Source organism: Schistocerca piceifrons, chromosome 8 (genome assembly GCF_021461385.2).
Source record: "Schistocerca piceifrons isolate TAMUIC-IGC-003096 chromosome 8, iqSchPice1.1, whole genome shotgun sequence".
Classification (NCBI taxonomy): domain Eukaryota; kingdom Metazoa; phylum Arthropoda; class Insecta; order Orthoptera; family Acrididae; genus Schistocerca; species Schistocerca piceifrons.
The window spans coordinates 413,385,548-413,403,910 of record NC_060145.1 but is presented as its reverse complement, the minus strand read 5'-3'; the positions used below and the strand labels follow the sequence as shown (position 1 = coordinate 413,403,910).

The 18,363-nt window shown below is 42.8% G+C and overlaps 1 protein-coding gene and 1 pseudogene across 1 annotated transcript in view; both read left to right on the top strand.

The window, feature by feature from the left end:
• The window catches only part of LOC124711298 (calcium/calmodulin-dependent protein kinase kinase 1), a 1,501,168-nt gene that overhangs the window by 452,009 nt on the left and 1,030,796 nt on the right, over window positions 1-18,363 (top strand). The window lies entirely within an intron of this gene.
• LOC124712778 lies at window positions 15,763-15,917 on the top strand (annotated as a pseudogene).

Genomic DNA, 18,363 nt, shown 5'->3' with positions numbered 1-18,363 from the left:
TGAATGGGCCGCTTCCTATTTGTTCTGGTGGTGATACACAAAGGACTGAAACCGATCACCCATAAATAAAACTGTTGTAAACATCGAGGCGGAATTATTTTCTAGAAATCAACATGAACATTCTGCAGTTCCGGTTCAGGTTACCATCTTCACAAAAGATGGTCATGAATTAGTAAAATTTTCCTGAAAAGCTTCATAAATTCACGATTATTAAATAAAATTTTGATATGAAAATCCATGATTGTAAGAACGAATTTCATAGACTGCGTGGAGCCAGCTGTCCACTAAATGCTAGAATTTGCATAATTTCAGAAACCACTCCCGCTAGAATAATGAATGACTTTATCCATTTTTTAAATCAGAAAATAGTGTAATGAAACAGTTTAAAAACATGAGAAATACACTAGAAAAGCAATTAAACTACACAGTCAGTCAGAACATTGTGTTTTACGGTTTCAAAAACGATAATGATTTTTCTTTTCAATCAAAGTTAGTCATGCAAATTTGGATATGAATAATTTCAGAATAAAATTTAGTCATCAGTTGCACACACATTTTTATTTCGCTTTACTGGTTTCAACAAATTAGTATGCCATCTTTAGAAGCTTTGTGTGAATATCTTCTTCAAGAAGTATAATGCCATCATTTGTTAAAAAATATACATAGTGCATGTTATTATTGTAATCACAGACTCACAAATTGATAATTTACAGTAAATGAATTACATAGATCAAATTAATTTACCGTAAATTATCGATCTATAACATTCATTTACTCTAAATTACCAGTCTGCCAACCTGTATTTACAATACTCATACACAATAAGTACATTCTGGGAGATTGGCGTTATGCTACTGGAGATGATAAATGAATTTATAGAAACCGGCAAAGCGAGATAAAAATATGTGTGCAACTGACGAAAGAATTTTATTCTAAAATATTTACTATAGTTCCTACGAATAGGATAATATGAATAATTTTTCTCGAGGTGACAAGCTGGTCCTGACATTGTTAATCTCCGCGTAAATCGCTTCACAACTAATCGTAACCTGCATGTAGATACCGATAGCTAATCTTTGATGCTGAATACCAAAATCTTCCAGGGGCATTTGACTGGAAAGGTACTGAAGTAACATTGTGCCGCTTTCGACGCATACACTTTTGGCTTCGCGCGTCTACGTTAGCTCACGAGGACAGAAGCATCGTGTCTACGTAAGAAAGGAACGCCGCGGCCGCTACCTTTCACAGACCTTGTACGACGAAACAAGGTGAATAGCCTCAGTACGTGCTCTCTCTCCCTCCCTCCCTCCCCTCCCCCCCCCCCCCTCTCTCTCTCTCTCTCTCTCTCTCTCTCTCTCTCTCTCTCTCTCTCTCTCTCCTCCTCCCCCCCCCCTCCCCCGCATTCCCACCTTCACCTTCCTCCGTCCTCTTTCGCACTATACTCTTCTCATACGTTTTCCTTTATTCTCTCTTTTTCATTCTTTCATTTCTTTTTACACGGTGTCATTTCGTCTGTACTACTCTTTTTACGTCGTCTCAGATCTATTCGTTCATTTACATACCACCGAGTCGCTTCACGGTTCAGAAGCACTGTCACATAGCAGAGATGTGTGCTCTGCCGAGTAATACGAATTCGTGAATCTCCCTGGCAGATATAACAACGCTTTTCAGAACTCGAAACCGGAACGTTTTCATTGTTGAAACAATCCTTATGCTGTGCACAGCCACAATTTTGTATTATCTATATTATTAGTATTATTAATGTTATCCGTATTATTATTCGTAGTCATATTTCCGTGTTATCCTTTCTTCTACGAGTGCAAGTCATGATGGAGGGGTTCTGTGAAGTTCAGAGTCTACCTATTTCCGTCAGCATGGACACATGTTCCGGCATGATCCCTTTGAAAGGGCATGGCCAATTTCCTTCCCCGTTCATCAGACATTCCGAGATTCTACTGGATCTCTAATGACATAATGTCAACGACACATTAAACCCCAGTGTCCCTTCCTTCCCGCTTCCAAAGCGCTGTTAAACTTCAACAACTGATACCCGAGGTTTCCGATCTCGACTCCCATTTCCTATTATATCACGTCATCAGACAAGTCTCTACCCCGTAGACACCTTCAATTTACTCTTCCTATCAATACGCTCTATACTCTGCGTTTAATAGTGTTCTGTCGCAAGTCTTACTGCTGACATTCTTGCTTTTAATTTCATTGGAGGTTGTTTTTGTTTTTCTGTACGCTGTATCAGTCGTTCCGACAACCATTTCTTTTTCGATATATTCACGTTCTTCCTAAACCCGTTTCTCCTTGGGTTCCCTCCACTTGTTATCTATGCCACTCCTAAGTAACGGACTGGTGTAGCTCTGAGCACTATGGGACTTAACATCTGAGGTCATCAGTCCCCTAGAACATAGAACTACTTAAACCTAACTAACCTATGGACATGACACATATCCATGTCCGAGGCAGGATTTGAACCTGCGACCGTAGCAGTCGCGCGGTTCCAGACTGAAGGGCCTAGAACCGCTCGACCACTCCGGCCGGCTGCATTGGTGTACGGGAAAGTGTCGCCATTAAGTGTCTGTAGGAACATATAAGACAGATAGCACTAATAGTTGTTTTAAAGGTCGGCAACCTGCCCTCAATATAAAAAAAATGTAAGTTAATGCCAATGAGTAGGTAAACCAATCCTGAAAGTTTCGAATACATCGTTATGAGGGTGCTGCATGACACAATCATATTAATTAAATATTTGCCGTAACGTTGCAAATCAATACGAAATGAAATGAACACGTCATTTGGAAGTAGAGAAGACTTCGTTGTACTGGGAGAATAGCTCATCCATAAAGGAGACGGCGTATAGAACGCTAGAGCGATCTATTCACGAGTACGTCTAGAGTGACAGGGATCCCCGCCAGGTGGTATTTAAGGAAGACGTCGAAGCAGTTCAGAGGCGTGCTGATATACTAATAGGTTCGTTTAGCACGTGAGTATTACGCGGATGCTTCGTGATCTCTGGAGGAAAGACGGCGTTGTTTTGGCGAGGCTCTATAGCGGAAATTTAGAGGCCCGCCATTTGAGGGCGACTGCAGAAAGTTTTTACTGCCGCCAGTGCACATTTCCCGTAAGGACCACAAAGATGAGATGGGAGAAATTACGACTCATACGTAGGCTTTTAGGTGGCCTTTTCTTATTGGTGTTTGATTGTGTATTTTAATGGCTCATAGCCGATGGTTTGAATTTGTATGCTTTTAGTTGAGTTTTAAATAATGCGCCTTCAGCCGTTTTAAAATTGAAAATTCCTTACTTATAAAGTCTTGCATTGCTTGGGCCTTCAGCGTCATTTAAAATATTTTTTGGGATAAAGCTTTAGGCCTTCTGCCTTTTGAAAATTGATTGTAGCTGTGTTTTTCAATCATGGGTTCTCAGCCGTCTTAAAATTAAAATTCGTTAGTTGTTAAGAAATAGGTTGTTTGGGCCTTCAGCCTCATTTAAAATATTTCTGGATAAAGCTTCTGGCCTTCTGCCTTTTGAAAATTTATTGTAGTTGTGTTTTAAATCATGGGCCATCAGCCGTTTTAAAGTTAAAGACGTTGTGCCCTTAAGCCATAAGACTGTGTTACATATTCAGTCGATAGTTAAGCTCGGAAATTTTCGCTGTAATCTTTTGGGCAACTAAATAAAGTTATATGTGTTCGAGTGTAATTGACAGACCCTCATTTTTGGCCGCTTTCCACAATTCCAACTACCTGTTCTGTCCTGCGGATTTAACCAGACGTTTCAATTATTGTGTAGGGCACATCACAGTTGTGCTAAAGTTTTTACTATTTTGTAAATAATTTCGAAGTAAAGTCTGCCGGAGGATGAGACACAATCGAAGTCAGTTGCACAAACAGTGAAGATTTTAGTATCTTTACGGCAGCCCCCACATAACTATCTAATTTGTAACAGATGTGAAGTAGAATTTAAAGATTTTACCTTTAGCCTTTTATCAGTTAAAAGTTAATCTTTGTCTGTGGCACACAGGACCCAAATCATAAGTAATTTCTTTATACTGCCGTTCTCCCTGGGCAGGGGATGTTCCCTGTTGAGGAACGAATACCCTTGTGATAGTTTTGAAAAGCTCTGGGTTTTCTCTTGCCAAACTCCCTCGTACTGTACACTGAAAATGAGCGTTTGGTCTCATTGGCCCCTTATGGGGCAGGTCCGGCCGACGTAGTGCAGGTCTTATTACATTCGACGCCACATTTGGCGACCTGCGAGGCGCATGGTGATGAAATGATGAAGACAATACAACACCCAGTCCCTGAGCGGAGAAAATCCCCGACCCAGCCGGGAATCGATCCCGGTCCCCTTAGGACGGCAGTCTTTCACGCTGACCATTCAGCTATCGGGGCGGACATTATACACTGTTGTGAAGAAAGTCATGGAATAACGGTATACACATATATATAACGACTATAGTATCGGGTACACGAGGTTTAAAATGGCTGTGCGTTGGTGGAGCTGTCATTTGTACTTAGGTCATGTCAAAGGGTTTCCGTCGTGATTATGGCCGCATGTTGCGAATTAACAAACTTTGAACGTCGAATAGTAGTTGGAGCTAGACGCATGATCCACAGCGTTAACTCTCACCACTAACAACGCAGTGGCCGATGGCCTTCACTTAACGACCGAGAGCAGCGGCTTTTGCGTATAGTTGCCAGTGTTAAGAGACAAGCAACACTGCTTGATATAACCGCAGAAATCAATATGGGACGTACTACGAACTTAAGCCTTAGGGCGTGATCCGAAATTTTGCGTTAATATGGCTGTGGCAGCAGACGACCCATGCGAGTGCCTTTCCTATCAACACGACATCGCCTGCAGCGTCTCTCCTGGGATCGTGACGATATCGCTGGACCCTAAACGCCTGGAAAACCGTGGCCTGATCGGACGAATCCCGATTTCAGTTGGTAAGTGCTGATGTTAAATTTCGAGCTTAACCCAGACCCCACAAAGCCATGGACCACGTTTACAAGAAGGTGCTGGCTGTGTTAACATAGAATGAACTGAGTCCTCTAGGTTTTCGGCTACTTGAACACCATTGCAGCCATTGATGGACGTGTTCTCAAACAACGACAGAATTTTTATGGATGACAAAGCGCCATGTCACCGGCCCACAATCGTTCACGATTGGTATACTGAACATTCTGGACATTGCGAGCGAATGATTTGGCCACCTAGATCGCCCGACATGAATCGCATCGAACCTTTGTGAGACACAATCGAGATGTCGCCTCGTGCACAAAATCCTGCACCGCAACGGACTTCCAACGAATTGTTGAGTTCATACCATGTCGAGCTGCTGCCATTACCCGGGCAAAAGGAGGTGCGATACGATATTAGAATGTATCTAATGACTTTCGTCATTTCAGTTTCAGAATACGTCAGATGATGTATGATTAAGTTATTTGTTTATTATTAGCTTAGACGAGCAAGGAACGCCAACTTAATGAAGTCGTCACATTAGTCAGTACTTTCAGGCTGTTCGCTTAATCCCGCCATCTGGCGTGTCCTCTAAGCCGACTCATACATACGAAATTTTTAACTCATTCCTGTGAACATTATTTAATCCTCTGTCACTTTAATATTGTATTTTCGGAAATCCGTACACAAAAGTGATTCTTGACAACTTCCGCTTCGGCACAGTGTTCCAAAGAAGAGGTGATCGCTCTCCAGGTGCGTCGACCCATTGGTGACCGTTCAGCCTTTTGTGACGGGCTGTATCTGCAGGCGATGGCGGGCCATGGCGTCATCGCTAACTTCTGCCCGAGCTGCCCTGGCGGAACTAAACGCGCTGCAGGTTACAAGCTCACAAGTCACAGAATACGGAATGCCTTGCGCCAGGCTTTCAAAAAAAAATGTTCAAATGTGTGTGAAATCTTATGGGACTAAACTGCTAAGGTCATCAGTCCCTACGCTTACAGACTACTTAATCTAAATTATCCTAAGGACAAACACACACACCCATGCCCGAGGGAGGACTCGAACCTCCGCCGGGACCAGCCGCACAGTCCATGACTGCAGCGCCTTAGACCACTCGGCTAATCCCGTGCGGCTTGCCAAGCTTTATGTGATCGTAAATACAACAACGTGGTCCCGTTTTGCCGAAACACTGCGGAATAGAGATTCCTTTGATTTTCAATTGATTGATGATAATGTATTTACGCGTCATGACAACTGGCAGCAAATAAAAATCTCTTAGATTCGGGAAAGGAAGGCAATGGATTACATAGATAAACTGCGTGAGTGTGAAGTAATAGTGCCTCCCAGTTCCGCAGTGGCCTAATGGATATGGCATTATCGCGTAACACAGTTCGTGACATTGTACTAAATTCTCTCTGCGAATGGGTACTCAGTTCTGTGTGCAGATTACAATCTCTTACAAACTCCGCAATAATTTTTAAGTTGTGGTGTTTCCTGATATGGAACTAGTGGATATATTAGAGGAAACTGGAAATAAGCTTTGCGTAGTCTCTTGTACAAGGATACTTCGTAGCGCTGCTGCTACGGTCGCAGGTTCGAATCCTCCCTCGGGCATGGATGTGTGTGATGTTCTTAGGTTAGTTAGGTTTAAGTAGTTCGAAGTCTAGGGGACTGATGACCTCAGGTGTCAAGTCTCATAGCGCTTAGAGCAATTTGAACCATTTGATACTTCATAACTATGACACCACTCACACGGAAAGCCTGTCTAATATTAATTACCTTCCGGTGTTCAATAGCGTGAAAGGTTTCGGGTTTATATAACTCTTATTTGTGGAGGTGATGGGGACGTTCCCGTCATGCAAACGTATCCTTATTAGAGACCGTAGATGTCCACCGAGTGCCCAGTTAATAAACCACGATCTTCTGGATGGAGCACATTCGAAATTATAGTACTGACGTGCTTACTTCCTGTTCTTCTTCCCATCCGTTATATTCCTTGGTTTCAAGATGATCAATGTTGGCAGATGCTCTGAACTTACATGCCGTACCTTTCAGTCCGAAAATGTTGTTGAGAGCATTGATATGGGAAATTAAATAAGTGCTCATTGAACATTGCGTCCTTTGTGAGGAGAACCATATACACATTTTGTTGGATGCCTTGGTGTGCAAGTACCCAGAGAAAGTTCAAAAATGCTCCAAACCGTTGCAGCTCAGCGACATTCCGTGTTATATTCGTAAGACGAACGGTGTTGCCCCGCCGAGTTGCAATGGTGTTCAGAGCTCATATTGCGCTTAACGAGTCAGGTATGATATAGATCTAATTCGGATCATACAGCCAGATGAACTAGGGGACTTGCATAATGGGTCCTGCCTATGCAGTAAACTCTGACGCGTTCTAGGGGATTTAAGTACAAAAAAGATCACTACCTCCAAATGATTGAACAGTTCCTTCCTAGTCAGTGAAGATTTGAATCACACCTGGCCATCGTACGAGTGCTGGTATACTGTATGTATTGTTAAAGTTCAGTGCTTCATGTCTGTGAAACAGATGGAAATCGTGCAGATGTATTACTGAGAAACAGGAATTTTCAATTTCTGGCTCATCCGGTGATCGCCACGGTAGGGAAACTTCTGTAGATAGTTGATTTCTGAATATCAGGTGCTAAAGATTTTGGATTCCCGGTGACAAATTTATCCACTAGTGGCTAATGTCCAATATACAGGACTATTTTCATTGCCTTCATCAGCAGAGCAGATCAGGGTACTAACAGCAGTTCTCTGGATCGGGTGAGGCAGTGGCTTTTGCATCCCATCTCTAAAACATGGTTTTTGATGGTGTGACAGATCACCACTGCAGGGAAATGATCCCAATTTGGGTGCAATCCAATCGCTGCATTCCTCCGCAGTTTTTACTCCCTGCACCTCCCTATAGTAACATGGAAGTTATTACCTGATGTCTTAACAGATGTCCTATGGTACGGTCCCTTCTTCTTGTCAGTTTTTCCCATAAGTTTCTTTCTTTGCAGATTCTTCGGAAAACCTCCCCATTTCTAATCGCATTAGTCCACCAAATTTTCAACATTCCTCTTAGTACCACACTTCAGATGCTTAGGTTCTCCTCTGCTTTGACCACAGTCCATGAGTCATAAACATACATTGCTGAATTTCAAACCCACATCCTCACAAATTTCTTCCTCAGAATAAGGCAGACTTCCCATATCCAGAGATCCCAGCTACGGCTGTGTTAATTTGATTTTTATGTCCTCCTTGCACTACATTAATTCGCTTTCAAGTTAGCAGGATTCCTTAACTTTATCTACATTTAGGTTACCAATTTTGACTTTTAGCAACGAAATTATCATTTCTGACGCTCTTCAATATTTCGTCTTTCTTCGTTTGTCTCTCAGTCTATATTCTGTACTCATTAGACTGTTCATTCCACGCACCAGATCCTGTAAATCTTCTTCACTTTCACAGAGGAGAGCAAAGTCATCAACGAATCATATCATTGATTTCCTTTCACTCTTTATTTTATTTCCACTCTTCAACCTTTCTTTATTTCAATCATTGCTTTTCGATGTATAGATTGTACAGTACGGGCGGTAGACTGTATCCCTATCTCGCATCCTTTTCAATTTAGGGCTGTCACGGGAAAATGTTAATCTGGATGGTCAGATGAGAACTTGAACCAGCGCCTCACGATTGGACTACAGCTTAGGGAGTTACTCTTTTCACTTGGTTTTTTTTTTTGGTTGTGGATTATTTGAAGTAGATTGTGTTTGCTTCGCTTCATGTGAGCGCATGACCATACCAAAAGTGAGCCATTTTCTAATATCGAAGTTGTTCCTATCACATTAATTACACGTTCCCGATACGTCGAATTTGGCGTGACACTAGATACAGAACAAGTTCAGAAACACACAGCTAGAATCTGAAAGACAGAGTAGGTATAGGTCATAAAAAATATGTAACAGGGATTCTCTGGGAACTTGAAAGAAGAACGACGTGGTTCCCAAGAAACATTGTTGCAACAGATTAGAGAGCGGTATTAGATTTGTAATATCCTGCTGCCCCAACGTATACCTTACTTAGGAAGAACGGGTACGAGATGACTTTGAAAATTTAGTTTAACATTATTATGGCAAGGCAAGTACCTTCCATTAAATGCAACACCACGCTTCAAAATTATACAGATATATGACACTATTTTTCAATATAGTAACCGTGTATCTACAAAAAAATTCGTAACTTTCTACCAGTCGTTCAATTCTTCAAGAATTGTGATACGCTCATTGATCACAGAGCCGTTCGAGAACCGTAGTGTTAACATCCTCACCGTTGGGAAAACTGCGGCTGTTGCGAATCAGTTCCTCGACCGCCTGCACATCGTAGTCTGTGGTCGTGGTGGACGTCCTTCCTTCCCAACCAGCATCACCGACATTTATGTGGCCTTTGTCAAACTGTTGGCACCTTACTGTATTTGGTCCATACAGCACCTGAATTTCACCGTGAACCAATGTGAAATTTAGGTGCCTTGGTCACAAGTATTATAGTGTCCCGCTTACTCCGATTCCTCAGAACGTTTCCTGCTGTCGCGCCATTTCACAGCCTCAGTGTGAGCACTTCTTATCCATATCAGCCGAACTGTGTCTACAGGAAACACAAAAATATGTTCAAGTGTGTGTGAAATCTTATGGGACTTAACTGCTAAGGCCATCAGTCGCTAAGCTTATACACTACTTAAATTATCCTAAGGACAAACGCACACTCGCATGCCCGAGGGAGGACTCGAACCTCCGCCGGGATCAGCAGCACAGTCCATGACTGCAGCGCCCCAGACCGCTCGGCTAGTTCTCTCTTCTGACAAAACGCCATTCTTGTTGCGCAGTGATGCTTGCGTGAGACGACACGTTTAAGTTTTTAATGTCTCCTAGTATTACCCTTTGAAGTCTCATCGACGACGAGTTTACTAGAGTTTGAATTGGGAAGGTAGTCGGCCGTACCCTTTCAAAAGAACCTTGCCGACGTTTGCATTGTATGATTTCGGGGAATCAAGGAAAACCTTTCCTGGATTTGAAGCATTGTCTTCTCAAACATGAGTCCAGCACGTTAGCAATGCGCCGCCACACTGTGTGTCTCTCTTACAGCTCGTGAGAATATTTACAAGTCAGAAGGGGGCCCATACCGAGTCTCAATACCTAAATGGAATGGGGGAAAATAACCTCTATCATGGTCTATACAATGGCTTCCGGAATACAGATGTACAGGGATGGAGAAAAATACGGAAATATTGCGAGAAAAAAATGGCAGATGCTTACCAAAACAGCAGGTTGCACTGTTGTTTGAACACAAACAGCAGCTGTGCAATGTACTCAACATGCTATAAATTCCATTCTTGATCATGACAGTATTCTGTGTAGTTGTGAGTGCATTATGTCGGGTCTAAGTGAATTCGAACGTTGTCAAATTGTTGATACTCTAGGGCGGGTTCTTCCGTGACTGAAACAGCTGTATCGAAGATTTATACCGCACATAGCGAAAGCGGAAAAACATTATTAGCTACGACACAACGCGGAAGAAAGCGAGTGCTGAGACATCGTGACGAACGCTCGTTGCAAAGGATAGTGAGGGTAAACAAGAGGACGATAACCGTGAAAGTTACCAGAGAACATAATGTCGCACACGTGAGTCCTGTCAGCACCAAGAAGCACGAAGGAAGCCCCTTAAGCAGCGGATTCCAAACCTAACCATCAGTGACGCAAATACCCGTAACAGAAAAACATGGTGACGAAAGCGTAAAACCTGCACTGTGGAATAATGGAAGAAAGTCTCTTGACTGGATGGCTCCTGCTTCACACTGTTTACAACTTGCGCTCGAGTTTATGCCCCAACAAACATGACGGGGATGATGGACAGCAATACCGTGGTCTTCCAGGACTGATTTTTCAATGTCCACCACGCCCACCAGATGTCAATATTATTAAGCCTTTGTGGTCTACTCTCGTGAGAAGAGTGCATGTTCGCTTTACACCTCCGTCATCACATCCTTCCCGGTTCGGTTCCCGGCCGCATTGGGAATTTTCTCTGCCCGGAGACTAGGCCATTGTGTTGTCCTCATCATTTTTCATAGTCGTCATCATCATTTGTGACTGGCTGGAATGGATTGTGGAAAAATTGGACTGTGTATAAATGGGACTGTATAAAAACTGGGACTTTGTACGGGCGCTGATGACCGCGCAGTTGAGAACCCCACAAACCAAAAATCATCCATCATCATTAACTGAACTTCGCGCTGTTTTGCAGGAAAAAATGAATGAAATTTCCTTGGAAACCATGTACGGCCGGTATTTATCTATTGCAAGGCAACTGGAAGCATTTTTGAATGCCTAAGGCTTCCTGCAGCGTATTGGGCGTGGTAATGTGTGTTCCTGGTTTGCCCACCCCCACTCTATAACTAAACCTGTTACTCAATAAAGTGCAGTACGTTCCCATTACCTTGCACGTCATTTGTGGCTACGGCGTTGGCAGCTGGTGGGAAGAGTCAATGGCAAAGTTACGTCGGGCAGGCGATGCAAGGTCCAGGAGAATTTATCGTCGTACTTGATTCTTGACGGCGACGGAATGAGACCACTCCTCCTTAAACGGCGGGGAATGCAGCTTTGCTACAACAGCCGACCTTGCTGACACACTCACACACACACACACACACACACACACACCACAGTTTCAAGTGTCCCTGCCGATACTGACAAGAAGTCCCGTTCAACAGAGTGGTAGCTGGCTCGGTTGAATTTCTGCTTACATTTTCTGTGCCCGTAAGTTGTCCTCTGCAGAAATCAATGACATTGTGTCTGATCAACCTGAAGCGTTGTCACGACATATGGTCGTATATCCATTGAATATCCGGTACTCACTAGAAAAGCTTTTTTGACATCTCAGAAAATACGCATTTTGTTGAACAAGCCTCAGGCAACATTTTTCTATGAAACTTACTGTAAGATAAATATTACTTTTTATGTTCTCGGATATTCATCATTGCCAGTGCTTCGGCATCTAGTGTTAGATAAGACTTTATCTGTACTTCCCCATTCATTATAATCTTAGCACAATACACCCATGCTACAGTTTTTGCAATTATCCACACACTTCCCCTACTTTGCTCACTGTCATCAGAATTTGGCCAACTCAGGATCGCATTGATTTATGACATCATATTCTTTCCTTTTTTTCTTCGCTTCCCAATACTTCCTCATTCTCTGCTGTTGTTTCTTCTGTCTATGTCCTTTTTTCATTTGGTTTTTTTTCTTGATACCCTTAACTTTTTTCTCTCTTCTCTGAATTCATGTCTGTTTTCTATGACTAGCTATTATTCCTATCTCCTGTAGATCTCTCTTAAATGAACCGTGAAAGTTTGGTTTTTGCATTATTCTCAAGGAAGTGAAATAACTGTTTTGTCAGTCTCCCGTTATCCATTCTCCGTAAGTGGTCATAAAATGCATTCCTGCTCTTTAACATTGTCTTCTGAAGGGGTAAGAGCGACCTTTATAAATCAAAATTTATTTTTTTCATACACCTATTCCTTGCTTCTCAATTTCCAAAACAAATTTTCGTTCCCTTCCTTCTCCAAATTATTTAACTGTTTCTTTGGGTTTATGGTGAGGCATTCTGAGGCATTTAGACAACCGATTTTAATCACCACATTGTAAAGTATCAATTTTATATTAACATATAACGATTTTTTATTGTACGTGTTCTCTGTTGAGTGCTAAGCGTTTCCTTTTTTTTTTTTTTTTTTTTTTTTGTCTATTCATGACAGCTGCTTCATCCGGGGCAATTCCCAGGATTATTTCTCCCAAGTACTTTACATTCTGAAACTTATTTGATTTTCCTCGTTTTGGTGCACCTTTAATGTTGATCCTGTATACGACGTTTTCAAATGATATTTGTAGTGCACTTTTTTGCTACCTCTGCTTCCTTGCAACTTATAGGTTGTCTGCCAACATTCTAAATCGTGAAGAAAATCTATGCTGTCAATTTCAAGGTACTCCCTCTCCCATCTAGGGTTGGCTTTATTTATACCCTCCTCTTCTGTTCCGTTTTCTTCATTCTCGTGTTGCTTTCTCCAAAACTCAACTGAATCATGAGTTAATGGAGGCAGTCCCTCCCGCTGCCTCACTTCTTTTTCAATTTCTAAAGCGTTTGATTTTAATTTCAGAACTTAACTTTGGAAATTGTATTAGTCAGTGTTTTCTCAGTGATCGTCATTGTTTTATTGTCAGCTCAAAATTTTTCTAAGACACTAAATAATGTACCTCTGTCTACGGAATCGTAGGTTTTTTTAAAAAAATGATAAAGATTCTGGACTCCGAGTTTCCTATACACCTGATCAAGATCTTTATGTTCAACCCGTGATCGACATATGATCTTCCACTCCTAATCCTCCACAACCCTTTCTAATCTATACTGCAAAACTTCTAACAGAATTTTATGCGTCACTGGGAGGTGATATGCTGCTGGGTAGCTGCTTATACGCCTTTTGTCCCCTCCTCTCTCCCATCTTGACTAATGAATGATTAAGAGCTATTTTTCATTTTGTTGATGTTTTTTCAGTCCCGAGATGTCTTCAGCTCCCTTTTGTAGTTGCTTGACTGTTCGATCATCCACATTTTTCCCACATTGATGACACTTATTTTCTTCACCCGGTTGTTTGTTGTTTTATTATTTCTTTAATTTGCTCAAAATTAGGCGGCTGTGAACGTTCAAATTTATGTTGTGTAACTTGCTTAGGGGAATTTCTATTTCGGTTCTTCACTATTTAGCAGTTTCTGAACTGAGCGAGGTGGCGCAGTGGTTAGACACTGGACTAGCATTCGGGAGGACGACGGTTCAATCCCGCGTCCGGCCATCCTGATTTAGGTTTTCCGTGATTTCCCTAAATCTCTCCAGGCAAATGCCGGGATGGTTCCTTTCAAAGGGCACGGTCAACTTCCATCCCCGTCCTTCCCTAATCCGATGAGACCGATGACCTCGCTGTCTGGTCTCCTCCACCAAGCAACCCAACCCCGCCCAGTTTCTGAAAATATATTGTAAGTACACCACCAGCCACAAACAAGAGGACTGCCATGAACCAAAGCCTCCGGCAGACATTCATGGTCCGAAGATGATCTGATAAAAAGATCGAAACCGGTCACCATCAAAAAAGTTAAGGGGATCAAGACTGCTTCCAGTTTATTTATATGTTGTAAGTATTCCACAGTTTTCCTTTTTATTTGGGGCAAGCGCTCCTTTTCCGTCTTTCATTCAAAGATTTCGTGGTTGGTGTTTTTTCAAATTGGATTTAAAAGTTTTGTAGAACTCGCGTCGTTCCGTTCAGCTAATCTTGTTTTATAGTTGTCTGTCTTTAAAATCCGACGTAATGTTCAGTTAGGAAGACCGCCATTTCATCCAAGACGGATTTCTTAGTTCTAGTGCCTCCTTACATTGTGAATTCTACCATCTATGTTCCATTATTCTTTTAGTCTCAGGAGTTTATAAGATTGACCAATTTAGATGGATTCTACTTTTACTTTTAAAGAAATAAATCTAATAAGCACAGGTCCAGAAAACAGTGGTTTCTCTGGTACGGTGTATTACGACTGAATCCACTACTCTCCGTTTTCATAAATATCTATAATAATAGACCGCTCTGTATTTTCTCATAACCTCGGGTTCTCCCAACCTGCACCTACATCGGCGGAAGCTATTATTGCTGACATATTCGGAGGTATCTGTACGTGTGCAGATCTTCCGCTGTGTGGGAATTTCACAGAGATGATGTTCGGGCCGGCGCAGCGTGCAACACTGTACAAACATTCGTGACATCATCTCAGCTCTCCGTGACAGCAAGTACGAGGCGTGTGCACGCACGCGATCCTCAAGGCCGCGACGTTTCCGTGGGGAGTGCCTCGTGTCGTAAATCACGGTTAACAGCCACGCCAGCTCGGCGGCGCTTTTTGCTCGCGTTGCTTCGTGCTGATCTGCTGGAGCGGCGCAGGATTTCTGTCTGTGTGTGGTGTCGCACCTTCTGCAAACCAAGCCGAACGGCGAAACACACTGTGAACGAATGTTTATGCTGTAGCCTTGCTGCTGACACTGAGCCGGCATTGTCCGGCCATGATGAAACGCTCAAACAATGGTTCAAATGGCTCTGAGCACTATGGGACTTAATATCTGAGGTCAACAGATTCCTAGTGCTTAGAACTACTTAAACCTAACTAACCTAAGGGCATCGCACACGTCCGTGCCCGAGGCTGGAATCGAACCTGTGAAAGTAGCGGTCGCGCGGTTCCGGACTGAAGCGCCTAGATTCGCTCGGTCACAGCGGCCGGCGATGAAACACCCTTACCGTCTCAGTTAACGTGCAGCAGTAGGCAGCACAGTGGTCTCGCATTCGGGAGGGCTACGGTTCAATCCCGCGTCCGGCCATCCTGATTTAGGTTTTCTGTGATTTCCCTAAATCGCTCCAGGCAAATGCTGGGATGGTTCCTTTGAAAGGGAACGGCCGACTTCCTTCCCTGTTCTTCCCTAATCCGATGAGACAGACGACCTCGATGTCTGGTCTCTCCCCCACAGGACCCAATGCCAGGATGATTCCTTTGAAAAGGCAAGGCCGGCTTCTTTCCCATCCTTGACACCATCCGATCTAGTTCTCCCTCTCTAATGACCCCGATATCGACAGGACGCTAAGCCCTGTCTTCATTCTTCATTCCATTTAACCACCAGGCCCTTGTATCCGTGCTCGCCCCGATTCACCCAGGACGGTGGATAACTTTGCTCGTGAATCGATGAAGAACGCAGCAAATTGCGCGTCGACATGTGAACTGCAGGACACATGAACAAAGACATTTTGAACACACATTGCGGTCCATGGATTCCGTTCCAGGGCCACATCTGGCTGAGGGTCGGTATGTGATTTCAATTATGCCGTAGGGGAGTGTCGTAAGACCGTTGCTATTCACAATATACATAAATGACATTGTGGATAACATCTGAAGTTCACTGCGGCTTTTTGCGGATGATGCTGTAGTATATCGAAATGTTGTAACAATGGAAAATTGTACTGTAATGCAGGAGGATCTGCAACGAATTGACGCATGGTGCAGCGAATGGCAATTGAATCTCAATGTAGACAAGTGTAATGTGCTGCGAATACATAGAAAGAAAGATCCTTTATCCTTTAGCTACAATATCGCAGGTCAGCAATTGGAAGCAGTTAATTCCATAAATTATCTGGGAGTACGCATTAGGAGTGATTTAAAATGGAATGACGATATAAAATTAATCGTCGGTAAAGCAGATGCCAGACAGATTTTGTTGGAAGCATCCTAAGGAAATGCAGTCCGAAAACAAAGGAAGTAGGTTACAGTACACTTGTTCGCCCGCTGCTTGAATACCACTCACCAGATAGGGTTGATAGAAGAGATAGAGAAGATCCAACGGAGAGCAGCGCGCTTCGTTACGGGATAATTTATTAATCGCTAAAGCGTTACGGAGATGATAGATAAACTCCAGTGGAAGACTGTGCAAGAGAGACGGTCAATAGCTCGGTACGGGCTTTTGTTGAAGTTTCTAGAACATACCTTCACCGAGGTGTCATGCAGTATATTGCTCCCTCCTACTTAACCATGAGGATACAATCAGAGAGATTAGAGCCCACACAGAGGCATGCTCAAGGTACCCTCCGCCAAACACCGTCAGGTGGCTTGCGGAGTACGGATGTAGATGTAGATTCAAGCTCCCATCCGCATCAGACTAGGATATCAAGCTGGTCTGTTTCACTCGGCGACAGTCGCCGACCATCCTGAGATACGAGCTACGACTGCCTTTTGTGATGTTTGTAAGTGGAATGCTAGTCGTTACACAGTTTCTCTTGCAGCATAAGGAGCTTCGGTGGTAGTTTGGTAAGTGAGAAATCTTGCCGACGATGTTATACACGTAGATATTTCAGCCGTTTTTGATTGTAAAGCTATCTCGCACCAGAGGCATGCACAACATCAGAACCAGTTCGTACGGTATAACATTAGGTCTATCAATTTTTGGGTATTATTGCCAATGCTGTACTTAACTTATCATTTTCGTTCAACAATATATCAACACAAAAATATACCTGCGGCAGGTTTAGTACATGTGGTAGATGTAGAAGAGTGATGAAATAATACTCACAGTGAGTATCAATAGTTTTTCCAAAGAAACTGCGTCACCAATTTTGAGATGAAATGTTTGTTGTGATATTCATAAGGGTACGCAAGTGTGTTCTGGATAGTTTTTGAGCTTAATCTTGAAAATTTACTCTATGCAAAAAGAAAGAAAGAAAGAAAAATAGAAAGGAAGAAAAACTTTGCACTACGCAGGAATTTCCCGAATGGGAATAAATCGGTTCATGCAATGTGTGTACATGTACACATCAATAAATGATTACAATTTCGGAAAAAATGGATGATTTACTCAAGAGAAAGGGCTTCACAAATTGAGCAAGCCAATAACGCTTTGACAGACCTCTGGCCCTTACACAAGCAGTTACCAGGCTTGGCACTGATTCCTGGATGTCCTTCTGATATGCTAGTATGAAAAATGTTGCATAAAGCACCTAAAGGAAGCAAGCTCAACGTTTTCGAAAACATCGAAATCTACAAAAACAGAAAGAGATTTCCAAGCAAATTGTTCACCGACCAATTAGAATCGGCGGACCATAATTTCTCTGACATATTTGATGCGGTATTCTAGAGATCCTGTGCGGCCAATTCACACACTATGATGCGTGTTTTGTATCTATTATGCTTGGAAGACGACCTACAGAATACTGCTAATGTCATTTATTGGTCACGTTTTTTAGCAGGGCGTGGCCTGCCATGTTAAGGTAAATGCTTGTTATAAGGCTTGACGTGTCGTCGTTCAGCCTCGCCAGTAAATCTTTGCTTGATGATTACCATTGCCCCCAAATGTGTCTTTTTCACGTTTCTATATTCTACAAATATATTTGTATATGAGCGACCAGAATGGGTGTTTTCTTGGTATCGTAGTACTATGGTTTTCCATTACTACCCATGCGGTGAGTTGAATGGATGAAACGAGTGCTATGCCGATGGGAGCGCACGTTGAGCGCCTGTGTATCTTGGTGTTCATGTCTGTTTTTCGCCTCCCCCCCTCCCCCCCTGTTCCCGTGCCCCCACTGTTTGATTCTGACTTGGCATTCCTTAATTTCACGTGCCTATGCACGGTTTCATACACGGTCCGTACTATGTTCATAATGAGTGTATGGATTGTGAGAGCCTTTTATAGCAAGTTAGTACTTTTTTAACGCTTACAATGCCTAAGACCGTAGTGCCCAGACAGGTAAAGCCCAGCATACAG